We start from the raw sequence: 10,601 nt of genomic DNA, 5'->3' as shown, positions 1-10,601 counted from the left end.
TTATGAGCATTGGCAATATTATTTACGCGTCATGCCTACATGCTTCATAATTAGTGCAGGAAAATGTGGATACGTTAGTTTGGCTTTTTAAAGGATTATGTGTCGTGACATCTCAGTAATGTGACAACTGGAAATATTATGTACCGTAGCTACGTGCCATGTCCTCACAATGATGACGATATAATAATAATAATAATAATAATAATAATAATAATAATAATAATAATAATAATATCAATAATAGTAATGATAATAATGTTGATAATGATAATGATAACGATAATAATAACAATAATAATAACTATAATAATAATAATAATAATAATAATAATAATAACAACAATACTAATAATAATAAAAAAAACATTAATAATACAAATTATATTAGTAATAATAAAATAAAGAAATAATAAAAAAATAATAGTGGTAATGATAATAAAACACACACACACACACACACACACACATATATATATATATATATATATATATATATATATATATATATATATATATATATATATATATATATATATATATATATATATATATGTGTGTGTGTGTGTGTGTGTGTGTGTGTGTGTGTGTGTGTGTGTGTGTGTGTAGCTAGACAGATAAATAAATGGATAGACATAAAGCTATGTATAGGAGTGCCACATGAGTGAGGAGGTTTGAGACCTACGTGGGCTACCACCGGCTTAGACTAAAGGTAACAATGCTTATATAAAATGATGCTCAGCGAGAGTGGTTAGTTAGTTATTAAGTGTCTTTATTACAAACAATGGGGGAAAGGGGGGAAAGGGGGAGAAGGAGGAGGAGGAGGAGGTGAAGCGGAAAGCAGTGAGGCACTAGAAAGCGATTTCTTCTTCAGGCGTTGTGCGGGTAAGACGTGTGGTAAAAGCAATTTACAAGGATCTTTGGTCTGGTGTCATCCCTCTCGTGGCGTTGTTGTTGTTGGGAAGGCATGTTAGACAAGACACTGTACAGTGGTGCTGATGTTGGTGTGCGTGTGTAGTGAAGGGCCTTTACCTGTTTCTCATAAACAGGAATATTCGAAAATTCCGTGTTGGGTTTTTGAGGGTAGGTGTTGCCTGACGTTTCGTGGAACTATTTCTGTTTATAGTATATTTCTTAAAAATCATGCTATTAAGTTCATCTCTATTGAAGTTCCATTCCATAAGAAAATAACGCGTTAATGTTCTACTAATGGAAAGCGCTTCGTAACATCCATACTGAGCGCAGGACATGCTCGTAACTCCGTGGTGTAGGTAGGCGTGTCCACGACAGGGCTTGGCTGTGCATTGATAGCCTCTCCCGTTCTTCTCTAGAATCACTGCTCTACGCCGATCTGTATAATACGTATAGCACAGTGCAGTATATGTAACGTGTTTACCATCAGTGAGTTTTGGTGAGTGCTCGGCCATTGTGTGTCGTGCACAAGCCTTCAAACGTGGTGTGTTCGGCGAGTCCATCAAACTGCGGCGAGCCACGGAGCTCCATCACACTCAGAAATGAGCAGTACACTGACTTGCATTTGTTTCTAGCTGGGGTTTGTGGGTAACTGGTGAATAGGATTCTTTGATTGTGTCTATAGTTCTTTTGTCCAATGACGTGCCACCACCTCTTAACAGCACGAGCTGCGCCAATGGGAATTTGATATATGTTTTCATAGGCCGGGTACAGCTGGGCAGACAGGTGCACAGACATCTGTGTGAGCAGTTCAGCCATGGCCACCAGTGACACTAGTTGTAAAGGTTGCGAACTTGATAACTGGGAAGTCATCACTCCTGCGATGCAAGTCAGTGTACAATCGAGAAGAGGACCAGCCAGGATATTTGTCCTTTCGTTAAGGTATTGTGAGGAGGGGTATTGGTAGAGGTAGGGCATATTGTGTGAAGCTATAAGAGAACCGGCGGGGGTGAGGAAACTGCCCCAAAGCAAGGATACGGTAGGTTAGGTTTGTTACGGTTAGGTTAATGTTGGAGGGGGGTCCGGGGACACAGCCCCCCCGTGTTAGGTTAGGTTTTTGTCCTTAGATTTTTTGGATCGCCATATCTCGCCTCTTGGCTCCCACCCCCCAAAAAAAAAACCGATTCCCCAGTCCCCAAGCTTGTTGGGGGGGGGAGAAGGGGTGAGGGGAGAGGAAAGGGGGAGCAGTGGTTCTGTAGTTTTACCGCCTCTCCTCACTGAACAGTGACGCAGTGGGCCAAGCGATGTTGTAAGTTTTCATGGGTGTCCACTATTTTCCTTTGTGTCCTTGTGTTAAGATATAGTTGTATATCAAACTCCGAAGTTTGCTACAATACTGTGTAAAATCCAAACGGTAGATTGACACCTGAAGCGTTTTGAACACGCCTTGGATTCGATATCTGGTTTCGAGCGCGCCAGTTTAGTGTATATTTGCCACGTGGCAGCTTGGTTCCTGTTGAGAACGATTACCCAGCTGCCTTCTATACCAGCAACATTACATACCGGTCTTATCCAGGCCGGAATCCGTCCTCTAACCAGGTATTTTGTTTTAGAAATATGTGCCCGTGCCGTGTTAATGTGCAACAATGTAATATAATGCAGAAATAGGCACGAAAACAGTCTGATATAGATGTAGGGCAGGGGTCTCACGCATTGGTCAATTTGACGCTCCTTGGGTAAATCCAGATGTTGGAAGTAGCTGCTGCACCAGGATGGGTGACACCAGGTAGGGTTCTTAGGTTAGTGGGATATTGCGCTGTGCGAGTGAGTTGTTAGGTGACGTGAGTGAGTTGTTAGGTGACGTGAGTGAGTTGTTAGGTGACGTGAGTGAGTTGTTAGGTGACGTGAGTGAGTTGTTAGGTGACGTGACGTTTCAGGAATTGTTCGGTATTGGTGTTAAAGGTAAAATTGCCAGGGTGATAGAAGCAAAACTCGTAAGGTTCGTAATCGGTATAGAATGAGGAATAGCGGTGAATTTTTTTTCGAAGTGAGGTTTATAGATATTACAAACCAGTGTTCCGTAGTGGTGGGTAAATGGAATGCACTAAAGGTTTTAATAGGCACACTACACCACATCGCATCCTTCATTTTGAGGACAAGGTTGTTCATGATGAGTATAAGTTATTACTTGTTACAGGTCCTGTGCTGAAGGAAGAACCAAACCAGCGTATCCTAACAGGTCCTGTACTGAAGGAAGAACCAAACCAGCGTATCCTAACAACCCCCAACCTGCGGCAGGAAATTGGCTCTACTTGCACTGGATAAAAGTAAAATTTTAAGGTTTGTAATCAGAATAGAATGAGGAATACTGGTGAATGATTTAAAGTGAGGTTTGGAGATGACTATTAAAAACTAGTATTCCGTAGTGGTAGGTAAATGGAATTCACTAACATTTAACAAGGCGCAACCACACCACACCATATCTTACCTACTTGTTACAGGTCCTGTGCTGAAGGAAGAACCAAACCAGCGTATCCTAACAGGTCCTGTACTGAAAGAAGAACCAAACCAGCGTATCCTAACAACCCCCAACCTGCGGCAGGAAATTGGCTCTACTTGCACTGGATAAAAGTAAAATTTTAAGGTTTGTAATCAGAATAGAATGAGGAATATTGGTGAATGATTTAAAGTGAGGTTTGGAGATGACAATTACAAACTAGTATTTCGTAGTGGTGGGTAAATGGAATTCACTAACATTTAACAAGGCGCAACCACACCACACCACACCACACCACATCTTATATAGTCTACATCGTACCACATCTAGTCTACGTTGGAGGACAAGATTGTTCATGATTAAGTGTAAAGGTGAAATATTTGTTACAGGTCCTGTCACTACTGAAGGGAGAGCTAAACCAGCGTGTTCTAGCTCACAAACCTGTGGCATGAAACGCTCTTGCAATAGAAGACACCAACTGTCGCGCTGCACCATCCACGGAGGAATTGGACCCTGCCTCGCTACCAGCTCTGCCCTGACAACGCGTTGCCATCCAGAGGGACACGCTGCATCTTCCACGGAGGAATTGGAACCTGCCTCGCACCAGCTCTGCCATCCAGGGAGGGAAGACGCATTGCTTCGTATCAACTGCCTGACAAACGTGCTGTCATTCAGGGAGAGGAAAGACTACCTCGCTGCACCTTCCACGGAGGAGTTGGACGCTGCCTCGCACCAGCTGTCCTGGTAACGTGGTGCCATCCAGGGAGGGAGGACAGACTACATCGCTTCCTCTAACCAAACCTAATCAATACGTGTTGCCAATCACTTGTGATGTTTCTTCCATCTAATGTGAATGTACCCACAAGTGTAATACTATTCCTTCCATCTAATGTGAATGTATCACTATTGTAATGTTATTATTCCTACTATCTAATGTGAATGTACCCACAGGTGTTAATGTTATTCGTTCTGTCTAATGTGAATGTACCCACTTAAGTGTAATGTTATTATTCCTTCCACTTAAGTGTAATGTTATTCCTTCCATCTAATGTGAATGTACCCACAGGTGTAATGTTATTCCTTCTCTCTAATGTGAATGTACCCACATAAGTGTAATGTTATTATTCCTTCCATCTAATGTGAATGTACCCACATAAGTGTAATATTATTCCTTCCCATGTTCTGCGGTGTACTCGCATAACTGGTGTTAGTACTTCATAATAAATCATGATTTAAGAAAATTGTTTTTTGTTACTTTTGTACTTTTTTTTGGGGAGAATACTTAACACACATTACTCTTTTTTAGGGGGGAATACTTGTGAAACACACCTACCTACCTACCCTAATCAGCCAGCACCACAGTATATAGTGTCCAGCTTTTCAAGCCGTAAAAAAATTAAAAACCTGGAAATGCTAAAATGCCAGTAAAATGCTAAAGCTGAGAAGCAGCCCAAAACTTGTAAAAATGATGAAAATTCCTGCAAAATTTGTCCTAAAACTGGCAAAAATGCTTAAAATCCCTGCAAATTTGCCCAAAAACTGACAAAAATGCTGAAAATCCCTGCAAAATTTGCCCTAAAACTGGCAAAAATGCTGAAAATCCCTGCAAATTTGCCCTAAAACTGGCAAAAATGCTGCAAATTTGCCCTAAAACTGGCAAAAATGCTGAAAATCCCTGCAAAATTTGCCCTAAAAACTGTGCTAAGTCATAAATACTCCGAAGAGTCTCCGGAGAAAATGCCGATGTATATTTGGGTCCAAAATACAAAGTGGAGTCTCCCTTCCCTTTTATTCAATTCAATCAACAAACATCTTTGTGTTGTCTGAAAACTCTACCAAAATTTTCAACTTAGAAAATTTTTGACATTTACACTTTCCATTTTCACACTCAAAATTTTGACATTAACATTTTCACTTTCCATTTTCATTTTCAAATTTTTACAGATTTTTGACATTAACCTTTCAAAATTTTACAAATTTTTCACATTAACATTTTCACTTTCGAAAAATGTTACAAATTTTTTACTAACATTTTCACATTCAAAAAATGTTACAAATTTTTGACATTAACATTTTCACACAAAAATTTTACAAATTTTTGACATTAACATTTTCACTTTCAAAATTTTTACAATTTTCAAATTCCATAGAAAATTTTGACCAACTTACTATTTTATTCCCCACATAAGCTAGTGAAGCTGTAGAAAATCAGCAAATAGTAACCAGAAAAATTTTCAACTTAGAAAATGTTTACAATTCAACTTACAAAATTTTGACAATTTTCAATTTCACTTTCATTTCCCACATGAGTTTGTGAAGCTGTAAAAAAGCAGCAAATAGTAACCAGAATGAATATCAAAATGTGTCATGCTACTGAAGAGGTTAAAACCCCATTAATTACCATTCATTTCAGCAAACTACATACAGTAAGTCCTCGTTATACAGTATATATGCGTTCCTAAAAATCGTACCGCAAATTGAAATTACTGTATACTGAACCCATTATAACATGTAATAATAGGGGATGTGTTCCAGCATGCCGAAAGTCACCCCTACAGACATGAAAATAGTCATATAAAAAAATGTAAAGTACTGCGCAAAAGAAATACAGAAAATGTTTTTATTTACCTTTCACTCACCACGTATTCTTTCAGCCCTTGCTCATACTATCCTCAAAAAACATGCTGTAAGGATTTCACTAGTGTTCAGTGGGAAATGCGGGAATAGACTGATTGTTGTGGTGGCTGAGCTACGGTACAGTGTAAACATAACACGAACAGATACCGTATCTGTGAATCTTCTTACCAAATAGAATCGAGGGTAGTAATTACCAAACACCGTAACTGTGAATTTACCGGATAATGAAGTACCGTATAAGGAGGCCTTACTGTACTAAGATATACTCTTGATACAACCCTGACATACTCTTACCTAACTTACAAACACCTAAAAACTTTACATAACATTTAAAAAAAAAAAAAAAAAAAGTGATTAAATGCACAAAAAGTGACTAACTCACACACATAAAGCACACACACACACACATCATCATTTAAATAATGAAATACAAAATCTTGAGGAGGAAGTGGAGAAAATTCATAGAATGGATTCATATAGAGGATGAGTTAATAGGTCAATGAAACAGAAATCCAAGAAACAAGGAAAATTTCAAATTAACAAGGAACGATTACATGAAAGTGAGGAAGAGAGAGAATATGAAAAGGACATTGTGGAAAAATGCAAGCAGCAGCCAAAACTCATAAACTTCATAAATGGAAAAAATTGAACTGAAGGAGGCTATTGATAGACTGAGAGGGGAACATGGGATAATTGATGATCTGAAAAGTGTGGCAGAAATGTTAAACAATAGATTTCAACAAGTTATTACTCTAGAGTCCAAATTTTAGAGGCTGCATGATCGTGAGGATGGTGTGTTCACTTGGGAGAGATCAGAGTAGAAAAGTTGGAAATATATAAATTGATAGAGGAACTAGAGGAGGGAAAGGTGATGGGACTGGATGAAATTTCATAAAATGTTCAACAGAAAATGGCACTGTACCGGTGGAATGGAAAAGGGCCAAAGTGGTTCCCATATGTATAAGAGTGGTATGAAGGAGGAAGCCTTACTATAGACTGGCGTCACTAACCAGTGTTGTGTGCAAGATGTGTGAGAGAATGATAAAGAAATAATGGATTGAGTTTTTAGAAGATAACAAGTTAATCTTGGACAGACAATTTGGTTTTAGAAAGTGCCACTCATGTGTAACAACCTTGCTGAGTTTTTACTCTAGAGCAACAAATATAATTCAGGAGAGAGATGGATGGGTCGACTGTATATACCTAGATTCAAAAATGTTTTTTGACAAGGTACCACATACAAGACTGCTATGGAGGTTAGAGAATAAGGGAGGACTGAAGGGGAAGACATTAGAGTGGATGGAGAGTCACCTGAGAGGAAAGGAGATGAGAACGGTAGTAAAAGATATTAAATCGGATTGGAGAACAGTAGAGAGCGGAGTGTCACAAGGGTCAGTGTTGGCACCTATACTTTTTCTGGTATAGGTAAATGACATGCCAGAGGGAGTAAACAGTTACATGAACCTATTTGCAGATGATGCCAAGCTGCTTAGACAAGTAAAAAACGAGGACTGTGAAATATTAAAGGAGATGGAATTCAATGTGGATAAAAGTAATGTTATGAAATTGGGAAGGAGTGGTAGGTGACTGGGGGGGATCTACAAGATGGGAGATAGTGTAGAACTGAAGAAAGTTAACAAGGAAAGAGACCTACGAGTGACTAAGCAAAAGAATAGTTAACAGGATAGCCATGTGGACAAAATATTTGGCGAGACATACAATTTGTTAAGAAATATCGGACTATCCACTTCATGGATAAAGATATGATGAAGAAACTGATATCCACTGTCATCAGACCAAGATTAGAGTATGCAGGGGTGGTGTGGTCCCCACACAAAAAGAAACATGTATGGAAATTGGAAAGACTGCAAAGGATGGCAACGAAGACAGTACCAGAGCTAAGAGGGATGACATACAAGGAGAGACTAAAGGCTTTGGATCTACAAACACTGGAGCAGAGAAGAGAGAGGGGGGACCTAATACAAGTCTACAAACTAATGAATGGAATGGATGTAATAGATAATGAGGAGGTGTTACTAAGAGATGAAGTCACCAGTAGATGTCACAGTAAAAAGTTGAGGGTGGGAAGATGCTTCAAGGATGTGAAAAAATTCAGCTTTCCACAAAAGAGCATAGAGGCATGGAATAGCCTGAGTGATGATGTTGTGTCAGCAAGAGTGTGCATAGCTTTAAAGAAAAGTTGGACAAGTGTAGATATGGAGACAAATACAACTTGGTAAATACACACACACACACACACACTCCAACAAACCCTAATGTACCCAGCCACACCCTCATCTCACTTCAAAACACAAATTTCATACAAAATAAAAAACCCACTTCATACACATACACACAAACTAGTTCTAGTTCTAGAGGCAGAATGACAAGATTTCTGCATTATTAACTGAAGAAACAATCTTGAAAACCATGCCAGTCATCTGTGACTTTGGAAAACAGTTGTAGTGAGAGAATAAAGCATTTTTAAGCAAGTTTTTATGGTTCTAAAGGCAGAGTGAATAGGTTTCTACAATATTAATTGCAAAAACACTCTTGAAAATCCTGCCAGCCATCTCTGTGGCCTTGAAAACAGTTGTGGTGAGAGAGCCAAGTGTTTGTGAATACAGACCTTTCTCTGACATACAAGCAGCATTATTAATTTCAATGCACATTCTTCATTCCCTATGGGAGAAGTGAATAAGTGAGTGAGCATTGAGTAAATCCATTAACAAGCAAACTGTATTTTTGTCCTAATAATCCAACAGTTGTTTCACAAACTTATATGGGAGATTAAAACAGTGACGACTGTGGCCATTAATCTTGTGACATCCTTCCTAATGTCAATAAAATGGTATTATCATACCCAAACTGTCTTAAAATACTGTAATAATATGCAAAAATTGTCTTAAAATGGCCTAAAAACATACCACTGTCTTAAAATGCCCCAAAAAACATGGCAAACTATCTTAAAATACCTTCAAATCATACCAAACTGTCTTAAAATACCCTCAGGACATGCTAAACTATCTTAAAATGCCCTAAAACATACCAAACTATCTTAAAAATGTGCTAAAAAAAACATGCCTCCATATTCCTTGTGGTTACTATTTGGTGATTTTATGCAGAGCTTCAGAAACTTGTCTCACAGGAGATTCTAAGACAGTTTGGTAATTTTTGAGGGCATTTGAAGACAGTTTAGCATGGTTTGAAGATAATTTAACCCCTTCGTTACCGACCCGTCAACCTTATGTAAACAAGACGTTTCGCTGCCGAACCGACTGCCCACGCACTCCGCATCGTCCGTGCGGTAGTCTTCAACTTCTTCTCACAAACACCCTGTTCACACTATACTATTTATTTTTATGTTTTCTATCAGAGAAACCCCACAACATGTCATTTGAGTAAAAAAAAATATGCAGCACGTGTGTTGGTCCAGAGACACAGAGCAGCAATCACATCTTTCCCCATGACTAACTGAAAACAGTGTAGATCACTCATAGCACTAGCTTTATGATGTAGAATAAAATAGGATGTACATCAGGAAAATCAGTGTTACATGTAGGTAGAGGATTAGGTCTGGTGTCAGAGAATGAGTCTGAAAGAAGTGTGAAATCTGTTTGTCTACCAGCAGCTGTGGGGGGTGAGGCAGGAGGGCTGCATGACAGGCCACTGCTGGCGGACGTCTCAATACTCTCGTCGCCGCTGCTAGCATCACTCTCTACATCACTGATAGCTTCAGGATCAAACAAAGTATCATCACCTTCCATTGAGCCATCAGACCCCTCAAATTTACTTATTGTCCCACCATCATATTCATCATCACTGTCAGTTGTAGAGACATCCATAATTGCGAAGTAAATCCACGCGTGCTACCACAAAAAAACTTCAGGCAGCACTGAAAAGAAGCAAGAGAATATCGCATTGCGGCACTCGACAAGCATGTGTTGCCATATGTAGGTCAGAAAATGTGATGTATAAAAAATAATATATGATGATTGGTCTTCACAAATTACGTCACAACACTGACAATAACTCATTGGTCAAAGTTTATGACGTTTCAAACCGTCCCACGAATGGCTGCAGCCTTATGTTTGTAAACACAGACACTTGCCACCACGTGGGTAAAAATAACCCAAAAACCGAAGCCTTGAGAGCCCTCAATACACACAGCTTATAACCGTGGCATGTGCGTGTCACGGGGAGTGCGCTCGGTTCCTGGCGCGTGAACTCAGCCGTGACACGCACGTGTCACAAAACACACATCCGGTACTGAAGGGGTTAAGACAGTTTGGTATGTTTTGAGGGTATTTTATGACAGTTTGCCTTGTTTTGTTTAAGACATTTTGGCATGTTTTCAGGGTATTTCAAACTGTTTGGTATGTTTTGAGGGCATTTTAAAAGTCTGGCATGTTTAGAGGTTATTTTAAGACAGTTTACCATGTTTTGAGGACATTCTAAAACAGTGGCATATTTTGAAGGTATTTCAAGACAGTTTGGCATGTTTTGAGGGCATTTTAAGATAGTTTGGCGTGTTTTAAGGGTATTTCAAGACAGTTTG

General features: G+C 39.1%; 1 long non-coding RNA gene across 5 annotated transcripts in view; it reads left to right on the top strand.

Annotated features, from left to right (window-relative positions):
- Positions 1-4,647, top strand: part of LOC123518437 — a 14,280-nt gene extending 9,633 nt beyond the window's left edge. The window contains exons 1-4 of one of the 5 annotated variants that reach the window (XR_006678796.1): positions 830-882; positions 3,107-3,249; positions 3,411-3,553; positions 3,796-4,647. This is a non-coding gene — a long non-coding RNA (uncharacterized LOC123518437). Of the gene's footprint in view, positions 1-829; positions 895-948; positions 1,081-2,385; positions 2,509-3,106; positions 3,250-3,410; positions 3,554-3,795 lie in introns of those variants that run through there. The other 4 variants (XR_006678798.1, XR_006678795.1, XR_006678794.1 and 1 more) reach the window with 4 other exon arrangements.
- The last annotated feature ends 5,954 nt before the right edge of the window (positions 4,648-10,601 follow it).

The sequence above is a fragment of the Portunus trituberculatus genome, chromosome 43, assembly GCF_017591435.1.
Source record: "Portunus trituberculatus isolate SZX2019 chromosome 43, ASM1759143v1, whole genome shotgun sequence".
NCBI lineage: Eukaryota > Metazoa > Arthropoda > Malacostraca > Decapoda > Portunidae > Portunus > Portunus trituberculatus.
This window is presented reverse-complemented; position numbering and strand designations above follow the sequence as displayed.